The sequence below is a fragment of the Balaenoptera musculus genome, chromosome 15, assembly GCF_009873245.2.
Source record: "Balaenoptera musculus isolate JJ_BM4_2016_0621 chromosome 15, mBalMus1.pri.v3, whole genome shotgun sequence".
NCBI lineage: Eukaryota > Metazoa > Chordata > Mammalia > Artiodactyla > Balaenopteridae > Balaenoptera > Balaenoptera musculus.
Window position 1 is genome coordinate 24,449,119 of NC_045799.1, and position 17,538 is coordinate 24,466,656.

General features: G+C 41.1%; 1 protein-coding gene across 11 annotated transcripts in view; it reads left to right on the forward strand.

The window, feature by feature from the left end:
* Nucleotides 1-2,892: 2,892 nt before the first annotated feature.
* Nucleotides 2,893-17,538, forward strand: part of NCOA6 (nuclear receptor coactivator 6) — a 99,686-nt gene continuing 85,040 nt past the window's right edge. For all 11 annotated transcript variants that reach the window (XM_036824376.1, XM_036824380.1, XM_036824387.1 and 8 more), the window contains exon 1: nucleotides 2,893-3,072. The gene's annotated coding sequence lies outside the window, so the exon portion shown is untranslated. The remainder of the gene's footprint in view (nucleotides 3,073-17,538) is intronic.

Below are 17,538 nucleotides of genomic sequence, written 5' to 3' on the forward strand. Positions count from 1 at the left end.
GTTCAAGGTCTCAGAACTTGAGGATTTTGACTTCAGAGTCCAATCTTGTAATCACTGTGCTCTACCTAGTGCCATTTCATGGCCTGTTTCTGTTCCTTTGCTGCCTTCATGTGGGCAACACATATCTATGTTACCTATGCTCCTGCTATTTTCACCTATGGGATGTTTAGGTGCCCAAATGGGCCCCTGGCTGCTAGCTCCCTACATCCTTGCTAATACCAGGAAAACCTCCTTTGGTTTAAGGACATGAATAATAAGGCAAAAAAATGAGGATATTGGCTCAGGCCCTGGCATATTTTTTAAAATTGTGATAAAAAATATATAACATAAATTTTGCCATTTTAACTATTTTTTCAGTGTATAGCTCTGTGGCACTAAGTACACTACATTGCTGTGCAATCATCACCACCATCCATCTCCAGAACGTTTTTTATCTTTCCCTACTGAAACTCTGTACCCATTAAAGAGTAACTCTCCATTACCCCCTCTCTCCAGCTGTTGGCAATCAGTATTCTACTCTGTCCCTATGAATTTGACTACGCTAGGAACCTCATGTAAGAGGACTCATATAGTATTGTAGTTGTCCTTTTGTGACTGGCTTATTTCACTAAGCATAATGTGTTCAGGGTTCACCCATGTTACAGCACATGTCAAAATTTCCTTCCTTTTTAAAGCTGAATAATATTCCATTGTATGTGTATGCCACATTTTATTTATCTATTCATCTGATACACGTGGGCTGCTTCCACCTTTTGGCTATAGTGAATAATGCTGCTATGAACATGGGTGTACAAATATCTGTTTAAGTCCCTGCTTCTACTTTTTTGGGGTAAATATCCAGAAGCAGGATTTCTGGATCAGATGGTAATTCTATATTTAACTTTTTGAGGAAACTTCAAACTGTTTTCCACAGCTGCTGCTGTGGTAGTAACACAGGAACGTAGGTAAAAGTTTATTAGGTATACACTTAAGAGGTTTGCATTTTCATGTATGTAAATCATACCTCACTTTTTCTTTTTTTTTTTTTTTTTTTTAATAAATTTATTTATTTATTTATTTTTGGCTGTGCTGGGTCCCCGTTTCTGCGCGAGGGCCTTCTTCAGTTGTGGCAAGCGGGGGCCACCCTTCATCGCGGTGCGCGGGCCTCTCACCGCCGCGGCCTCTCCCGTTGCGGAGCACAGGCTCCAGACGCGCAGGCTCAGCAGCCGTGGCTCACGGGCCCAGCCGCTCCGCGGCATGCGGGATCCTCCCGGACCGGGGCACGAACCCGTGTCCCCTGCACTGGCAGGCGGACTCCCAACCACTGCGCCACCAGGGAAGCCCCATACCTCACTTTTTAAAAGTTAAAAGAAAAAGCTTAAAAAAATTTTTCCAGGCTCTTGTAAATCCTTTTGATGTTAATTTCATGGGCTCAAGCGCCCGAGGTGCCCCCTTTTGGCCATCTGTGGTTCTCTTTATTTTTCTCTGCCCTTTTGGGCCCAGTACAGAAACAAATATTTACTGAGCATCTCCTCTGTGCCAGACCCTGTGCTACGTGCTGAGGAAACGGGGGTAAGCAAAATCGATAACGTCTCCCTCCTAATGGAGTCCACATCCTTATGGCGAAGACAGGCAATAACCTAGTGAGTCCTATTGAGGACAAGTAAGAACCTGCCTGGGGAGTCCTCAGGGAAGATGTCCTTGGGGTAGTGATATTTGAGCTGGGATCTGAAGGCTGATAAATTATCTAAGGTGGTGGTGGGGGAAGCATTTCAGGAGGAAGGATCAGCATGTGCAAGGGTCCTGAGAAGGAAGGAAGTACAATGTGTGAAGATCAATGTAGTTACAGTCCAGAGAGAGGGAAAGAGGGCCCTGAGATAAGTCTGGAGATGTGGGAAGGGCAAGAGTGAGACATCTATTTGGCCTTTATCTTAAGAGCAATGTGAGTCATCAAATAGTTTTAAGTAGGGGAGAGACATGATCAGATTTCTGACTTAGAAACATTACTCTGATAGCAGGGTGGCGAATAGATTGGAGGGGAGCTGGGGAGAATGTGGAAAGGCCTTAGATGGCTACTGCATCAGTCGAAGCATATAGTGTGTACTCAATAAATATTTGTGGAATGAAAGGACTCCTAACTCTTTTTCTTAGATGAGACCAATATGCCTGAGCTGTGTAATCAGCTAACAATCCACCTGCTCCTCTATCTAACATGATGCTTGTAATATACCCTTAACTCCCATTTTACAGATGAGAAAGCTGAGGTTGAGGCAAAGAAAATCGCACAACCATCAAGAGTGAAAGCCAGATCTGAATCCAGGCCTGTATGACAGACATCAAGCCCAGTGCTGGGGAGGCCTCTTGACATTTGGGGAGAGGGGAGGGGGGCCACACTCCCTTGTACCCACGAGCTTGCTAGGGAAAAAGTAGAGAGGGACTTATAGGCAAATAATAAAGGCTAAAGGTTATCTTTATCACCACTGACGTTATTAGATACTATGTGTCCGGCACTCTGCCAACTGCTTTCCATGCTTTCCCTCATTTCCTCTTTGCAAAGACTATTATTACCTCCATATGTCAGGTGCATAAACCGAGGCTTGGAGAGTTGACTTGCCCAGCTAGAGAGCTCCTATAGGACTGTGCAGCGACTCCAAAGTGGGGGCAGCAGCCACTGGCGATATTACAGCTCCAGGAGACAGACAAACCCATTGAATCCCGGCTCTGAGCTTTGCACCCACCTGAGCTGGCACACGCTCTGGCCCGCTCAGCCCCGCTCGGCCCCGCGCGGCCCCGCGCTCCTGGAGACGCTTGGTCACGTGACCAATGCCCCGCCCCGGTCGGCCCCGCCCTCTCCCGCGCTCCCTCCCTCTCTCCCTCCCTCCCCCTCCCTCCCCGGCCCGGTCCGGCCCATCCCCCTCCCCGCCGGCTCCCTGAGGCCCAGCCGGGTCGGGCTGCGGGCGGCCGGGCGCCGACGGCCGGACAGACGGGCGCACGCGAGGACGGACGGACGGACGGACACACGGAGGGCCGCGGGCACGCACGGCCCGGGCCGGTGCTCCGAGGCCCGCCCGGGAGGGCTGGGGCCGCGCTCAGGTGAGGTGACGGCGACGCGGGCCCGTAAGGGGTGGGCCCGCTGGGCGTCTGCGGTGCCGGCCCGGCTGGCTCCGCGGGAAGGAGGCGCCGCCCGGGTCCGGCGCGGGAAAATGGCGCCGGCGGACCGTGGAGCACGGCCCCTGTGCGGGCCCGGCCCGGAGCCGCCCCGCCCGCCGCGCTCGTGTCCCCGTCGCCATGTTGGGGAGCGGGCCCGGGGCCTGCGAGCGCGGGTGCTGGGGAGAGCTGGGGGTCCGGCAGGGTTGGGGAGGGTGCGGGACACGGTGTCTGGGGCGCTGAGGGAGTGCTGAGCCAGTCGGGGTCTGCACAGGGTGGCGCTCCAGGTCCGAAGAACTGGCGGGAGCCGGACGTGTGGTCGTGGCCGGGGTCGCGGAGAAGGAGCGTTGGGTCCAAACGGAACCGGGGTCAGGATCGGTGGGGTTAGGGGTGCAGGACCTGGAGCTGGGTTAGGCCGTGGGACCCCAGGCTGGCAGGGCGCGGAGGGGCGTAGGATTTGAGTTCAGGCTGTCAGGGCTGGGACAGTTCTTTGCGGGGGGTGGTGAAAGGGTTGATTAGAATTGGGGGCCCTTTCGGTACTGAGGCGGGTATCAGATTGGGGTAGTCCTCAGAGTCGCGGGGCAAGTCCGTGTAACTCCCAAGGGACTGAGGACATATATGCCCCCAGGATCCTCCACTCCTTATTGGCGAGAGCAACAGAAAAAAGTAAGGCTTTGATGAAGAAGAGAAGGGGGATTGAGGTTTGGGTGCAGGAGCTGGCCAGCAAAAGGGAAGCAGAGTGTAACTGGTGTGCAAGATGAGAGAGAACCTCCATCAACTTAGGGAGTTTGTGTCTTTAAAAGGAGGGACCGGGCTGTTTGTGGGCGGTGACCCAAGGTGTCTTCCCAGGAAGGGGACAGCCCACTGTTTTTTAAGAGCAGTGTCACCTGGGGAGGTCATCAGAAAGGCATTATCGAAGCCGGTGAGAATGGTAAAGGAGTGAATGTGTAAAAACTACAAAGTCCTTGGATCATGTAACGATTTCAGATCATGTAGTGATTTTCGCTGAGATACGGACAGGTAAAGTTGACTTCTCGAGATCTTACCAGTAAATGGCAGAAGTAGTACTGGAACTCAGGCCTGTTGCCTCCTGATTCACCACCACTGCCTTAGAGGAATTTGCCAGGTGGGAGAAAAGTGTTAAGAAGTCAAGCATGGCAGCATATAGCAAAGAAGTATTAAGTAATTTATTTTATTTTTATGGTGAGTTTGTCAGTACAGAAACTGAGGGGGATACAGGAAAACTATAGGTAACCAGCTGTTTGATCATTTCTAGTGCACTTGCATTGGTGCAAAGAAGTTATCTTCAGGATCCTTTTGACTTACAACTTTGTAGAGTTTTAAGAGATGCTCCTTCTCTTCTACGTGTTTGCTGTACAGCAAAAGGACACAAAAAGCCTAAAAAAATAGCAGTGAACAAGGGTAAAGACCCAGGATCTCTATCATGACCAAACTTTTTTTTTTTAGTTAATTTATTTATTTATTTATTTTTGGCTGCGTTGGGTCTTCGTTGTGCTCAGTAGTTATGGCTTGCGGGCTCTAGAGCGCAGGCTCAGTAGTTGTAGCGCACGGGCTTAGTTGCTCCGTGGCATGTGGGATCTTCCCGGACCAGGGCTCAAACCCGTGTCCCCTGCATTGGCAGGCGGATTCTTAACCACTGCACCACCAGGGAAGTCCCTATCATGATCAAACTTTAATTGAAGTTTGATCATGATAGTGAAGAGTTCAAAGTCCCCATGGGCTATGAGAGAGTTCTCAGTCATGATATAGTAGTCCCAGGGCTCCCATATAATCAAAAAAGACTTTCAACAAAAAGGTTATGAGGATGTTCATAGCAATAAAATTTTCAATGTATGTTCAGTACCCTTATACAGCAACACAATTCATTTGTTTTGGGTCTTTCTAATGCAGGAGGGCCTAATCTTGTCTGTACCATGGGCCCCTTTAGCATCTAGCGAAGCTCATGAATCCCTCTCAGAATAATATTTTTAATTGCATAAAACAAAATACATTGGGTTATAGAGAAACCAATTATGTTGAAATACAGTTACCACAATATACAAATTGTGATATAGTAATATAGATATACTTCTTTATCAGCAAATTAAGAAATCAGATCTAGTGGTGGGTCTGATAATTATATCAGATGAACATAAATAATTCTTTAAGACATTTGCAATAACTGTAATATGATATAAAGATATCTGTGATTACTGTGGCAGAATCACAGATACTGCTAATACCAGAACGGTTTATTGCCTACATTCATATTTGAAGAAAATGGTAACTTTCAGTTAGAGGTTAGTGAAAATAAAGAGGTAATTTTTTTCCTATCCAAGTTCACAGATCCCCCTCCCCCCCGCCCCTGAATTCTGTCTGTGGACTCCCATCTATGAACCCCAGGTTAAGGAACCACAAAGGATGTCTTCCATTCAACAGACATTTACTATGCGCTAAGATATCTATTATGTCAACCATTATGCTAGGCTCTGAGGAATCAAAGGTCTTTAAGGCAGGGCAGGGTCTTTTCACTTTGGATATTCAGTCCCATGAGAGAAGTGAACAAGTAAACAATGACAGTTCAGGATGTTAAATGCCAAAGGAGAGTTATCATAGGTTCTGAGGACACAGGTAGGCATGTCTCTGCCCTAGGAATCAGGGAATCAGGGAAGGCTTTGGAAACGAGTGAGACTTGAGATGTGTCGTGAAGGGTAGAGGAGTTTGCCAGATGCAGAATTGGAAAGAAGAGCTTTCAGGTAAGGGCATGCATTTTCAGGGAATGTAATTTAATGTGGTTGGAGTATAGTGTGTGTGTGAAAGAGTGGTTGGAGATGAGACTGGGAAGGTTGTTTGGAACCTGGTTGTGGAGGACCTTGCTAAGGAATTTGGACTGAATCCTTAGCTTTTAGAGAGGCTTTCAAGAAGCGGAGTTACGATGAGGTTTAATTTTTAGGAGATAAATGGATGTGTTTTGCAGGGAGGGTAGACTGGGAGATCAGGGAAGAAGTAATGAGGGAATGAGGGCCTGAACCAAGGCAGAAGCTGTGAGCATTGAACAGAGTTAGACTTTTCAGGTATTGATATAATTACATTGTGAGTGATGAGAGAGAGGGGGAGTTTTTTAGATTTCTAGTTTGGGGTGGTGGCTGTCAAAGAGGTTAAAAAAAAGGGTGAAAGGAAAGTGAGTAAGAATTGTCACAGATAAGGGAGAAGATGGTTTTTGGTAGAATAATAGACTTTTGGAAACCATTGCAAAACTGTCAAGTGTGATGTCATTTATTGCTTGAGGAAATCATATGTGTCAACAGTGAAAGACTGGGAAAATATTCCTAGAGTATAGGAAAATCACAGCTATCAATGTCAGGGGTTGGCAAACTATGGCCCATAGGTCAAATCTGTTCCACCACCTATTTATGTAAATAAAGTTTTATTGCAACACAGGCACACTCATTTACATATTGTCTTTGGCTGCTTTCACAGTACCAATGGTAGAGTTGAGTAGTTGTGACAGAGAATATATAGCTCACAAAACTGAAAAATATTTACTTTCTGGCCGTTTACCAGAGGTGTTTGCCGGTTCCTGATCTGTGTGTCTGAATGTTGGACATTAAACTTCTGATTTACCATCCAGTTCCTACATGAGAAGAATAACCATCTTGACACTGTCTTTCTGGCTGGGTTCCCCATGCTCTGCGTATCTGCAGCATGACATAGACCCCTGAGTATTTTTTTTTTTTTAATCTTTACATTTGTTTTTTTTTTTAAGTAAATTTCTTTCTTTATTTATTTTTGGATGCATTGGGCATTCGTTGCTGTGCTCGGGCTCTCTCTAGTTGCGGTGAGCGGGGGCTACTCTTCGTTGTGGTGTGCAGGCTGTTCATTGTGGTGGCTTCTTTTGTTGCAGATCATGGGCTCTAGGTGCGTGGGCTTCAGCAGTTGTGGCTATCAGGCTCAGTAGTTGTGGCTCGTGGGCTGTAGAGCGCAGGCTCAGTAGTTGTGGCACACAGGCTTAGTTGCTCCATGGCATGTGGGATCTTTCCAGACCAGGTCTCGAACCTATGTCCCCTGCAGTGGCAGACAGATTCTTAACCACTGTGCCACCAGGGAAGTCCCCCCTCCCCATCTGTTTTTGATATCAGCATGATAGTGGCTTCATAGAATGTCTTTGGAAGTATTCCTTACTCTTCAATCTTTTCGAAGAGTTTGAGAAGAATCAGTGTAAGTTCTGCTTTTTATATTTGGTAGAATTTGCCTGTGAAACCATCTGATCCTGGACTTCTGTTGGTAGGGAGTTTTTTAAATTACAGATTCTATTTTTTTTTAATTTATTTATTTATTTATTTATTTATTTATTTTGGCTGTGTTGGGTCTTCGTTTCTGTGCGAGGGCTTTCTCTAGTTGCAGCGAGCGGGGCCACTCTTCATCACGGTGCGTGGGCCTCTCACTATCGTGACCTCTCTTGTTGGGAGCACGGGCTCCAGACGCTCAGGCTCAGTAGTTGTGGCTCACGGACCCAGTTGCTCCGCAGCATGTGGGATCTTCCCAGACCAGGGCTCGAACCCGTGTCCCCTGCATTGGCAGGCAGATTCTCAACCACCGCGCCACCAGGGAAGCCCTCTATTTTGCTTTTCTGATTATTAATCCTTCCTTGGTTATACGTATTACAGATACCATTTCCCAATTTGTTGCTAATCTTTTTAAATCTGTAAGCTGTCTTTTGTTAAGAAGAAGTAGTGACACAGAGACACAGATGTAGAGAACAAACATATGGACACCAAGGGGGGAAAGTGGTGGTGGGATGAATTGGGAGATTGGGATTGACATGTATACACTAATATGTATAAAATGGATAACTAATAAGAACCTGCTGTATAAAAAAAATAAATAAAATAAAATTCAAAAATTCAAAAATAAATAAATAAATAAAATGGAGAAAAAAGACGTTCTGAATTTTAATAAAGTCAAATTTATCTATCTTTTCTGCCCCCAAGATTTTGAAGTTATTCTTTATATTATCTTTTTGAATCTCTATTGTTTTGCCTTTTATGTTTAGCTCTCTATCTGGAATTGACTCCTGTGTGCGGTGTGAGGTAGGGTCAGTTCATTTTTTCCTAAGTACAATTAATTTTCCCGGCACCATTTATTGAATGGCACTTATTTTCAAATTATGAGCCCTTTTTTGGTGAAGTCTTATCTAAGGTCCTATTTCCAGCTGCACTGCTTGCTAATTGTGTACCTTGGACAAGTTGTATAACCTCTTTGTGCCTCAGTTTCCTCATCTTTAAAGTAAGAATAATAGAGTTTTTGTGAGGAGTAAGTTAATTCATATAACGTGAGAACAGTGTGGCATCTAGAAAATGCTCAATAATGTTAGCTGTTATTTAGCATTATTGTTCATTTCAGATTCCTAGGCACAGAGTGGAAGCTCAATATGCTCAACACAGTTGTAGAATTAATTTGGTTTTCAGGTCAAAGCAGAATGGCTGAGACTTAAGTGTTGCAGGAGATGCTTCCAAGTTGCTGTTTAATTTTAGCTGCTGCCTTAGACTATCTGCTGGAATAGAACTCCTCCCTGTAGTTCTTTGCAGTCCTCACTACTCTCTTGCTTTGTTCATTTACTTTATCATCCTATAGGCATTTGATTTTCTGGTTCTAAATTTACCGAAGTTTTAAATATTACCTCTCCTAAACCAATAAATGACATATTGGGATATTGTCAGGATGGCCAGAAATTGACAGATGAGTTTGTGGGCAGGTAAAAATTAAAATCTGTTTCTAAGGCTGAATCATTCTTGGTCATAATGAATAAATTGATAATTGAAATTAAAAGATGAGATGAAATTCAAATCATTGAATATTTAGGCATCTACTATGTGCTGGGTACTGTATTAGAAATTACCACATTGGTAATAGAAAAGAAAATTAGCTGACCAGCTTTATGAAATACTACAGAAGAGATCTTTTTACTTACAATATGGAGCTATTTTCCAAGAGAGCATTTGGATGACAGAGAGGAAATATAGGCATTTATTCACTTGTCAAACATTTATTGAACCCTACCACGTACATTGGGCTAGAACTTTGCAGAATACAAGGATTAATCTAGCCAGGATTTCAGTGTCATGTGGGGTGTATATATAACGTGTTATGGAGCTGGGATATCAGAGGATGGTACCTCAAAGAGGTGGCCTTTAAGCAGGACTGCCCAAAACGGTTAGGATCTTCATACTTAGAGATGAGACAGTATTTTTTCAGGCTGAGTGAAAGCATGAGTGTAGAGATGGGTGTTTAGGAGATAGTAAAGAGTCTAGTTTGGTTGGTGATCAGGACTGTCACAGGGCTGTTGTTGAAGTTGAGGCTGGAAATGGAGATTGAACAACAGCAATAATAATAGCAGTAGCTCTCATTTTTTACATGTGTATTACTTGCCAGATAATGTGCCAGGCATTTCATAAGTGGCATTTCATTTAATCCTCACAACAACCCTGTGAGATAGGCACCAATTTTTATCCCCTTTTTATAGACAAAGAAACTCAGAAATAGAACTAACAATTGACAGAGAATGAATTTGGGTCTAGGCAGTCTAATTCCAAAGCCTGTGTTCTTAGTCTCTGCATGCTATACATGGAAAGCTTTGAATCCTTTTCAGTTCCAGGTTGAGAAGTTTGGAATTGTTTGACTAGGTAATGGGAAGTCATCAAAAGTTCTTGACCATACGGTGACATAATGAAATCTGTACATTAGGAAAGTAAACCTGGTCATGGAGTGTAGGAGCAGCATGGGGAGAAAGGAGAGATATGGAGCTAGTTTACTCTCTCCCTCCTCACTAGATTGTTTGTTCCTTAAGGGCTGGGGCTATATCTCTTTGTCTCTCTCTCCCTTCCTTCAGCTGTGGTGTCTACTTACTGTGTTGTCTGGCACATTTATTTATTTTTAAAAATTTAATCTTTTTCTACCTTACCTTGTTCTAAAAAGGACTTAAGGTGGCTGCCCAGGAGCTCAGTAAACATTTGCTGAGTTAATTAATAAATGACTAGAGGTATATATAGATGTGTACATAAAGGGAGTACTATGGCTTTGTTGAAGGGAGTAAATTCAGCCTTATAATTTGGTGATAAGCTATGTTTTATATATAGACCCTATAAAAGCAAAAGGCCAGAACCACACCTTTTTTAACTTGTGAAGAATTGTATATTCTGTGTCAGTTAGAACATTAACAATCAGTTAATATTAACTATGTTAGTTAGAAACCCAAAAACTCATAGAAACAGAGAGTAGAATAGAATGGTGGTTGTCAGGGGCTGGGAGATGGGGGAAATGGGGAGATGTTGGTCAAAGGGTATAAACTTTCAGTTATAATATGAATAAGTTCTGGGGCTGTAACATACAGCATGGTGACTATAGTTAACAGTACTGTATTACATACTTGAAAGTTGCTAAGAGAATAGATCTTAAATATTCTCACCATACACCTAAAAATGGTAATTATGTGATGTGATGGATATGTTAACTAACCTTCTTGTGATAATCATTTCTCTGTATATGTGTATCCATCTCATTGTACACCTTAAACCTACACAATATTGTATGTCATTTATATTTCAATAAAGCTGGGAGAAAAACTATGTCAGTTTTAATAATATTAATGATCACCAAATTCAAAGGGTATTCATACTTTAAATAGATATTTAGGTTTGTATTCAGCATTAGTCAGCTGCAAATCCCCCCATACGCAAAGAGGCAACAAAAGTTACCAGTAACCAGCTCCTTTACTGACACTGAACCTGTTGAATATTAGTTCCATAGTACCATTTATGTACATTTTCTAAAGATCAGTCAGCAGCAGTCTCTCACAGGAAGAAATACTTGTTGCAAATTTGTGAATCAGATTCCTGTTTTGGATTTTACTTAGGGAAATTATTCATAAGATTAAGTCCCTTGCCATAATTTTAAATGTTATTTGGAAGTAATTCTGTGTCCCTTCTGTAAAATACAGACTTTAAAAATTCAAACATTGGGAGAAATTCAAAGACACAAAGAAATACCAAATACCAGTAAAGGTAGGAAGATGTTAGGTAAACCAGCATTTGAGTAGACTTAATAAGACAAGTCAATGGACCTTAAATAGTGGATTTATTAAATAAGCATTCTTTTCCATTGTGGGTATTAGCTGTCGGTAGTATGTACATATACATGCATGCACATATCGATGTGAAATATATTGATATAATTAATATAAGTACATTTGAATTTAGAGATGCTTCCTAAAGAAAATGAGCCTTCATCTGAGTTCTTTTAGGTTATGTTTAACTCTTCAGTGTATGTGGGGATAACTCATTCAGAAGCATTACAATCAGAAAGATTAACTGTGTAGAAAAAGTCAGTATATGTTGACTGCCTACCACTGTTGAGGGCTGTATACAGTTGATTAGTTAGTTTCTGCCTTCCAAGAATCAAATTCATTTGGGGAAGTGAAGTGAACATAAAAAGAGGGGAAAGCGTGTTTTAAATGAAATAGTTCGTGCTTTGGGAGTTCAGGAGAGATCACTTCTACTTGGAGAATCAGGGAAGGCTTCTAGAAAAGGTGGTATATTAGTTTCCTAGGGCTGCCATAACAAACTACCACAAACTGGGTGACTTAAAACAACAAAAATTTATTCTCTCACAGTTCTTGAGGCTAGAACCTGAATTCAAGGTGTCAGCAGGGCCACGTTCCCTCTGAGACTTCCATCAATTCTTTTTAAATTTATTTATTTATTTTTGACTGTGTTGGGTCTTTGTTGCTGCGCGCAGGCTTTCTCTAGTTGCAGCGAGTGGGAGCTACTCTTCGTTGTGGTGTGCGGGCTTCTCATTGAGGTGGCTTCTCTTGTTGCAGAGCATGGGCTGTAGGCACACAGGCTCAGTAGTTGTGGCTCACGGGCTTAGTTGCTCTGCAGCATGTGGGATCTTCCTGGACCAGGGCTCAAACCCATGTCCCCTGAATTGGCAGACGGATCCTTAACCACCGTGCCACCAGGGAAATCCCGAAACTTCCATCAATTCTTGACAATTCTTGGTTTGCGACTACACCACTCCAGTCTCTGTGTCTGTTGTCACAGGCATTCTACCTGTGTGTCTCTGTCTCTGTGTGCAAATTTCTCTCTTATAAGGGCACCAGTCATATTGGATTGGGGGTCTACCTCATCTTAACTAATTGCATCTGTACTGATTCTATTTCCAAATCAGGTCACATTCTGTGGTACTGGGAGTTAGTACTTTAAATATCTTTTGGGGAGACACAATTCAACTTAAAACAGGTGACATGATACGGAAGTATTAAATTAAAATTTACTAATTAAATGGAAGAGTCAAATTGCAACGAAATGAGTTAAGGAAAAAAGAACCAGAGGAATGATGGACACAGGAAAGCATAAGGAATATTTAGGAAATGAGATAGAGAAGTCTGGTTTGCTGGTGTATTGAGTTGTGAGGAGATGAAGCCAGAGTATTGTATCGGGTCCTAGACACCAGATCTAGGATATTTGAATGCTGCTGAGTGGGTAGTGTGTGGCAGCAGTATAGCCCTGCAGAATTTTGAAATGGTGGATAACTAATTCAAACTTTGGATGATTAATGCAAGCTTTAGGAAGATTCTATGATCAGGTGAACATGGATGAGTAGACACCCTGAAGAAAAACAGATGGTCAGTGATTTAACACACGCAGCCTCCCTCATTTGCCTATGCCAGTAACTTTTCACCAAGACAGTCAAGGTATTCCTCATATGTAAAAAACAAAAATACCACGACAACAAATGAGAGTTTTACTAGCCTCTTGGTCAGTAATCTGTGGGCCTTGAGATACATCTGCTTTTTAGGGTCTCTATTCTATTCAAAAGCCTCTCTATGGATTTAAATATTGATAATCATGTTGTTCTTCATTTTCTTTCAAACCTTTCTTCAAAATCACCTAGTTTCCATCGTATTTTTTACCTCTTGAGTTTTCTCTGAACGCTTTTCAGTTTTTCCATCTCTTTTAAAAACATCTGACTAATGGAAAGAATTGAGGAAGATTATGTACTATCCAAGCCAATGATACCTTCGTTTTCTGTGTCCTTTAAATGATAGTTGTGTTGACTTTTGTCCACAATAGGACTGTATTCAAATTGTGAATATTCATTCAAATTGTGGTCAGCAGTGCTCAGGTGCTTTTCCTTATTTGTGCCCAGGCATTTCTTCCTGATTCTATATTTGCATTGCTTATATTTTCTCTAAGAGCATGTGTCTTCATGAAATTTCTAAAATTATGTTTAAATATTACAGACAAATAAACACATAATGTCCTAGTCATCATATGCATATGGTCTTTTCATATAGTTTTTTTTTTTTAATTAATTAATTATTTATTTATTTATTTATTTTTGGCTGTGTTGGGTCTTCGTTTCTGTGCGAGGGCTCTCTCCAGTTGCGGCGAGCGGGGACCACTCTTCATTGCGGTGCGCAGGCCTCTCACTGTCGCGGGCTCTCTTGTTGCGGAGCACAAGCTCCAGACGCGCAGGCTCAGTAGTTGTGGCTCACGGGCCTAGTTGCTCTGCAGTATGTGGGATCTTCCCAGACCAGGGCTCGAACCTGTGTCCCCTGCATTGGCAGGCAGACTGCCAACTACTGCGCCACCAGGGAAGCCCCATATAGTTTTTTATAGTCTTCTTTCATTTGGCCTTATATTGATATACTTTTCCACATATAGTTAGTATTTTTAATGAATAGATAATAAAGTTTAAATACTCTCTGGTTATTTGGCATTTGGATGATTTTCAGTATGTTTTTATTTTTGATTTGCAATTCTAAATTATACTGCTGTAACACCTTTTTATAACCCCCCCCAATTTTTTTCTTAGAGTATATTCCCTAAAATAATTCAATTAAGTCTAAGGATATCACTTTTTAGCCATATTGTTATTCTTTAGAACAACTACCAGTTGTTAATATTAGATTTTATAATTTTTTTCTTCTAGTATAATAGTGGTGTGTCACAGTTTTGTGGGAGTTTTGATATTTTAAATGTTTTATTATGAAAAATTTCAAACATACCAAAAACACCCTCCCAGAAATAGTACAATGAACACCCTTATTCAGCATGTTGCCATATGCTTACTTATATACTTATTATGTTAAACCTTTTAAAAATAAAGACATTGGACTTCCCTGGCGGTTCAGTGGTTAGGACTTGGTGCTTCCAATGCCAGGGGCGTGGGTTCGATCCCTGGGTCAAGGAGCTAGGATCCTGCATGGCGCGTGGTGCGGCCCCCAAAAAATAAAAAAAAAATTTTAAAAAAATAAAATAAAAATAAATAAAATTGACATCATAGTATTATGCCTTTAAATACTTTAGCATGTATCTCTTACAAATAAGAACATTTTCCTACATTATCACAACACCATTATCACACCAAACAAAATTATCAGTAATTCCTTAATGTTTCTAACATTAAGTCTATATTTGTTTCTCCAGTTGTCTCCATAGTGACTTATAACTGCCTGGTTCAAAGTGGAATCAAATTAAGAACTATGCATTGTATCTGTATGTTGCTGTTTTTGTAGTCTTTTTTTTTAATCCTGGAACAATTCGCATTTCTTATCTGCTTCCTCACCTTTTTTTTCCCCCATGGCACTGATTTGTTGAGATCCGAGCAGTTTTCTTGTTGTATGTCCCACATCCTGGATATATCTGATTGTTTTCTTTTTTTAAACTTTATTTATTTATTTATTTATTTATTTATTTATGGCCGTGTTGGGTCTTCGTTGCAGCACGTGGGATCTTCGTTGACATGTGGGCTCTTAGTTGAGGCATGCGTGTGGGATCTAGTTCCCTGACCAGGGATCAAACCCAGGCCCCCTGCATTGGGAGCATGGAGTCTTGACCACTGGACCACCAGGGAAGTCCCTTAACTTGTTCTTTTGTTCCTTGTATTTCCCTAAACTGGAAGGTTTAAGACTTGATTAGATTCTAGCTAAACATTTTGGCAAAAATATTTAATAAATAATCTTTACATTGCATCATATCATGAGGTGCATAAATGTCTGGTTGTCCCACTGTTGATGATAACTTTGATCATAGGGTTAAGGTTGTGACTGCCAGATCTCTCCATTGCAAAGTTGCATTTTTTTCTTTTGTAACTAACAAATTTTTAAAAAATTTTTATCAATGATGAGTATTTTTCAATCTTGTTTGAACCAGTTTTTCATATCATTTGACCCTTTGTTCAGTGTAGATTTGATATTTTCAAGTTTGTACTATGCATTTTAAAATTTTATACAGTGTAACAAAGAATGGTGCATTGTTATAAAAGATAAATTTCAAGTTTCAAAATATAACTAAAATCAAATGTAATTTAACCAAAAAAAAACCAAACCACCTTACAGATTGCAAATATGTAATAGAGGGCATTTCTTCGACAGACTTTTGTGATTAGTCATGTTTGCTATTTTAAAAATCATTCTAGGGACTTCCCTGGTGGCACAGTGGTTAAGAATCCTCCTGCCAATGCGGGAGACATGGGTTTGATCCCTGGTCCGGGAAGATCCCACATGCCATGGAGCACCTAAGCCCGTGCCCCACAACTGCTGAGCCTGTGCTGTAGAGCCCGAGAGCCACAACTACTGAGCCCATGTGCCACAGCTACTGACGCCCGCACGCCTAGAGCCCATGCTCCACAACAAGAGAAGCCACCACAATGAGAAGCCCCCATGCCGCAACGAAGAGTAGACCCCCCTCGCCACAGCTAGAGAAAGCCCATGCGCAGCAATGAAGACACAATGCAGCCAAAAATAAATAAATTACTTAATTAATTTTTTTTAAAAAGCATTCTAAGCAGGCAAAATTGAGAAACATAAAGCTCTTGAATAAAAAATTTCTTTTATTTTTCTTTTTGAAATGGAGGTAAATCCTGAATTCATAAGCTGTTTTACAAACCCACCCCAGAAGCACTCAGAATTTATTTTTGTTTCTTGTCCTCTTGAGTGTTTCATTTGGCTGTCTTTTATATACCAATTCTTTATCAATTTTAAATAGCTATTTTTTTCTGTCATTCCTATTGTAGATTTTTTTATTCCATTTTCTGCTGCAAATAATGCTCAAATAGGATTTTCCTTTCAAACCACAAAGGCAGTATAGGCTTATTGAACAAGTTGGGTATCATCTGAGGTGCACAAAGAGAAAGCCAACCATCCCCTCCTCTCCAGTTCATATCCTCCAGCATACCCAACTAGCCTAATGTGATTCTTCCATGTTTTTCTCTATGCTCTTAGAAACACAAATATACATACTGATTCATATTCTGTCTTATTTTGTAAGATTTTCATGATGCCATATGCATTATACTACAACTTCTATTTTTTACTTTATAGGGTATCATACATTTTCTTCCATATCACTAAACAGATATCTAATTCATTTTTTCGTGCTGCATAATAGTCCATTTATGTAGATTTCTCTCAATGGGCATTCAGGTTGTTTCCGATCTTTTTTCCCATCACAAACAGTAGACATCTTTATACATATATCTTTAAGAAATGAACCTTTTACTTCTGTCAGATAAATTCCCAAGTATGGGTTATTTCAATATTATGAACTGCCAGGTTATTTTCCATAAGGGTGGTTGCAGTTCTTATTCCCGCTGGCACTGGATAACAGGTATCTTTTCAGTGTTTGCCTATCAGCTGGGTGAAAAGTGTTTTCTTATTTTAATTTTCGTTTCCCTGACCATTAATAAATTGTATACATTCATTGTCCAATTTGCATTCCCTATTCTGCAAATCATCTTTGCCAATCCTTTAACTTATTTTTCTCTTGGGTTGTTAATTTTTTACTTTTTAATCAATTTGGGGATGCTTTTGTGTATTTCGGGTATTAACCCCTTTTTTGTCACATTGTGCAAATATATTATCCCAGCCTTTCATTTGGCTTTTGACTTTGTGGTTTCTTTGACATATAGACTGTTTTAAATATCTAATTATGTCTGTCAGTCTTCTTCTTTATGATTTCTAGATTCATGTCTTGCTCACCACCATTCCACTGAAGTTAATAATTCTTCTAAATTTTTTTCTATATTTTTGTTTTGTTAATTTTTAACCTTAATTTTGTTTTTCTTGTTTTTGCAACTGGGGCAGAAATTTATTTCTTTGTTTTTTAATATAAATGAACCTGTTTATTATGCCATTGAATTTCTTCTCCTGATCAAAAAATTATCTCTTCTTCATTATTTAGGGATAAGATTATTTTAAGTAATCTCTCTTGAATTTTGAAAAAATGCTTTTCTGGTTGTTCCAAGTCAGTTTGGATGCTCTACCTGTGTTTAAAAATAATAGTGTATTCATCTAATAACAGTTCTGTCTGCAGGTTTGCCAAGTGTATTCTGGGTCATCAATAATGATGA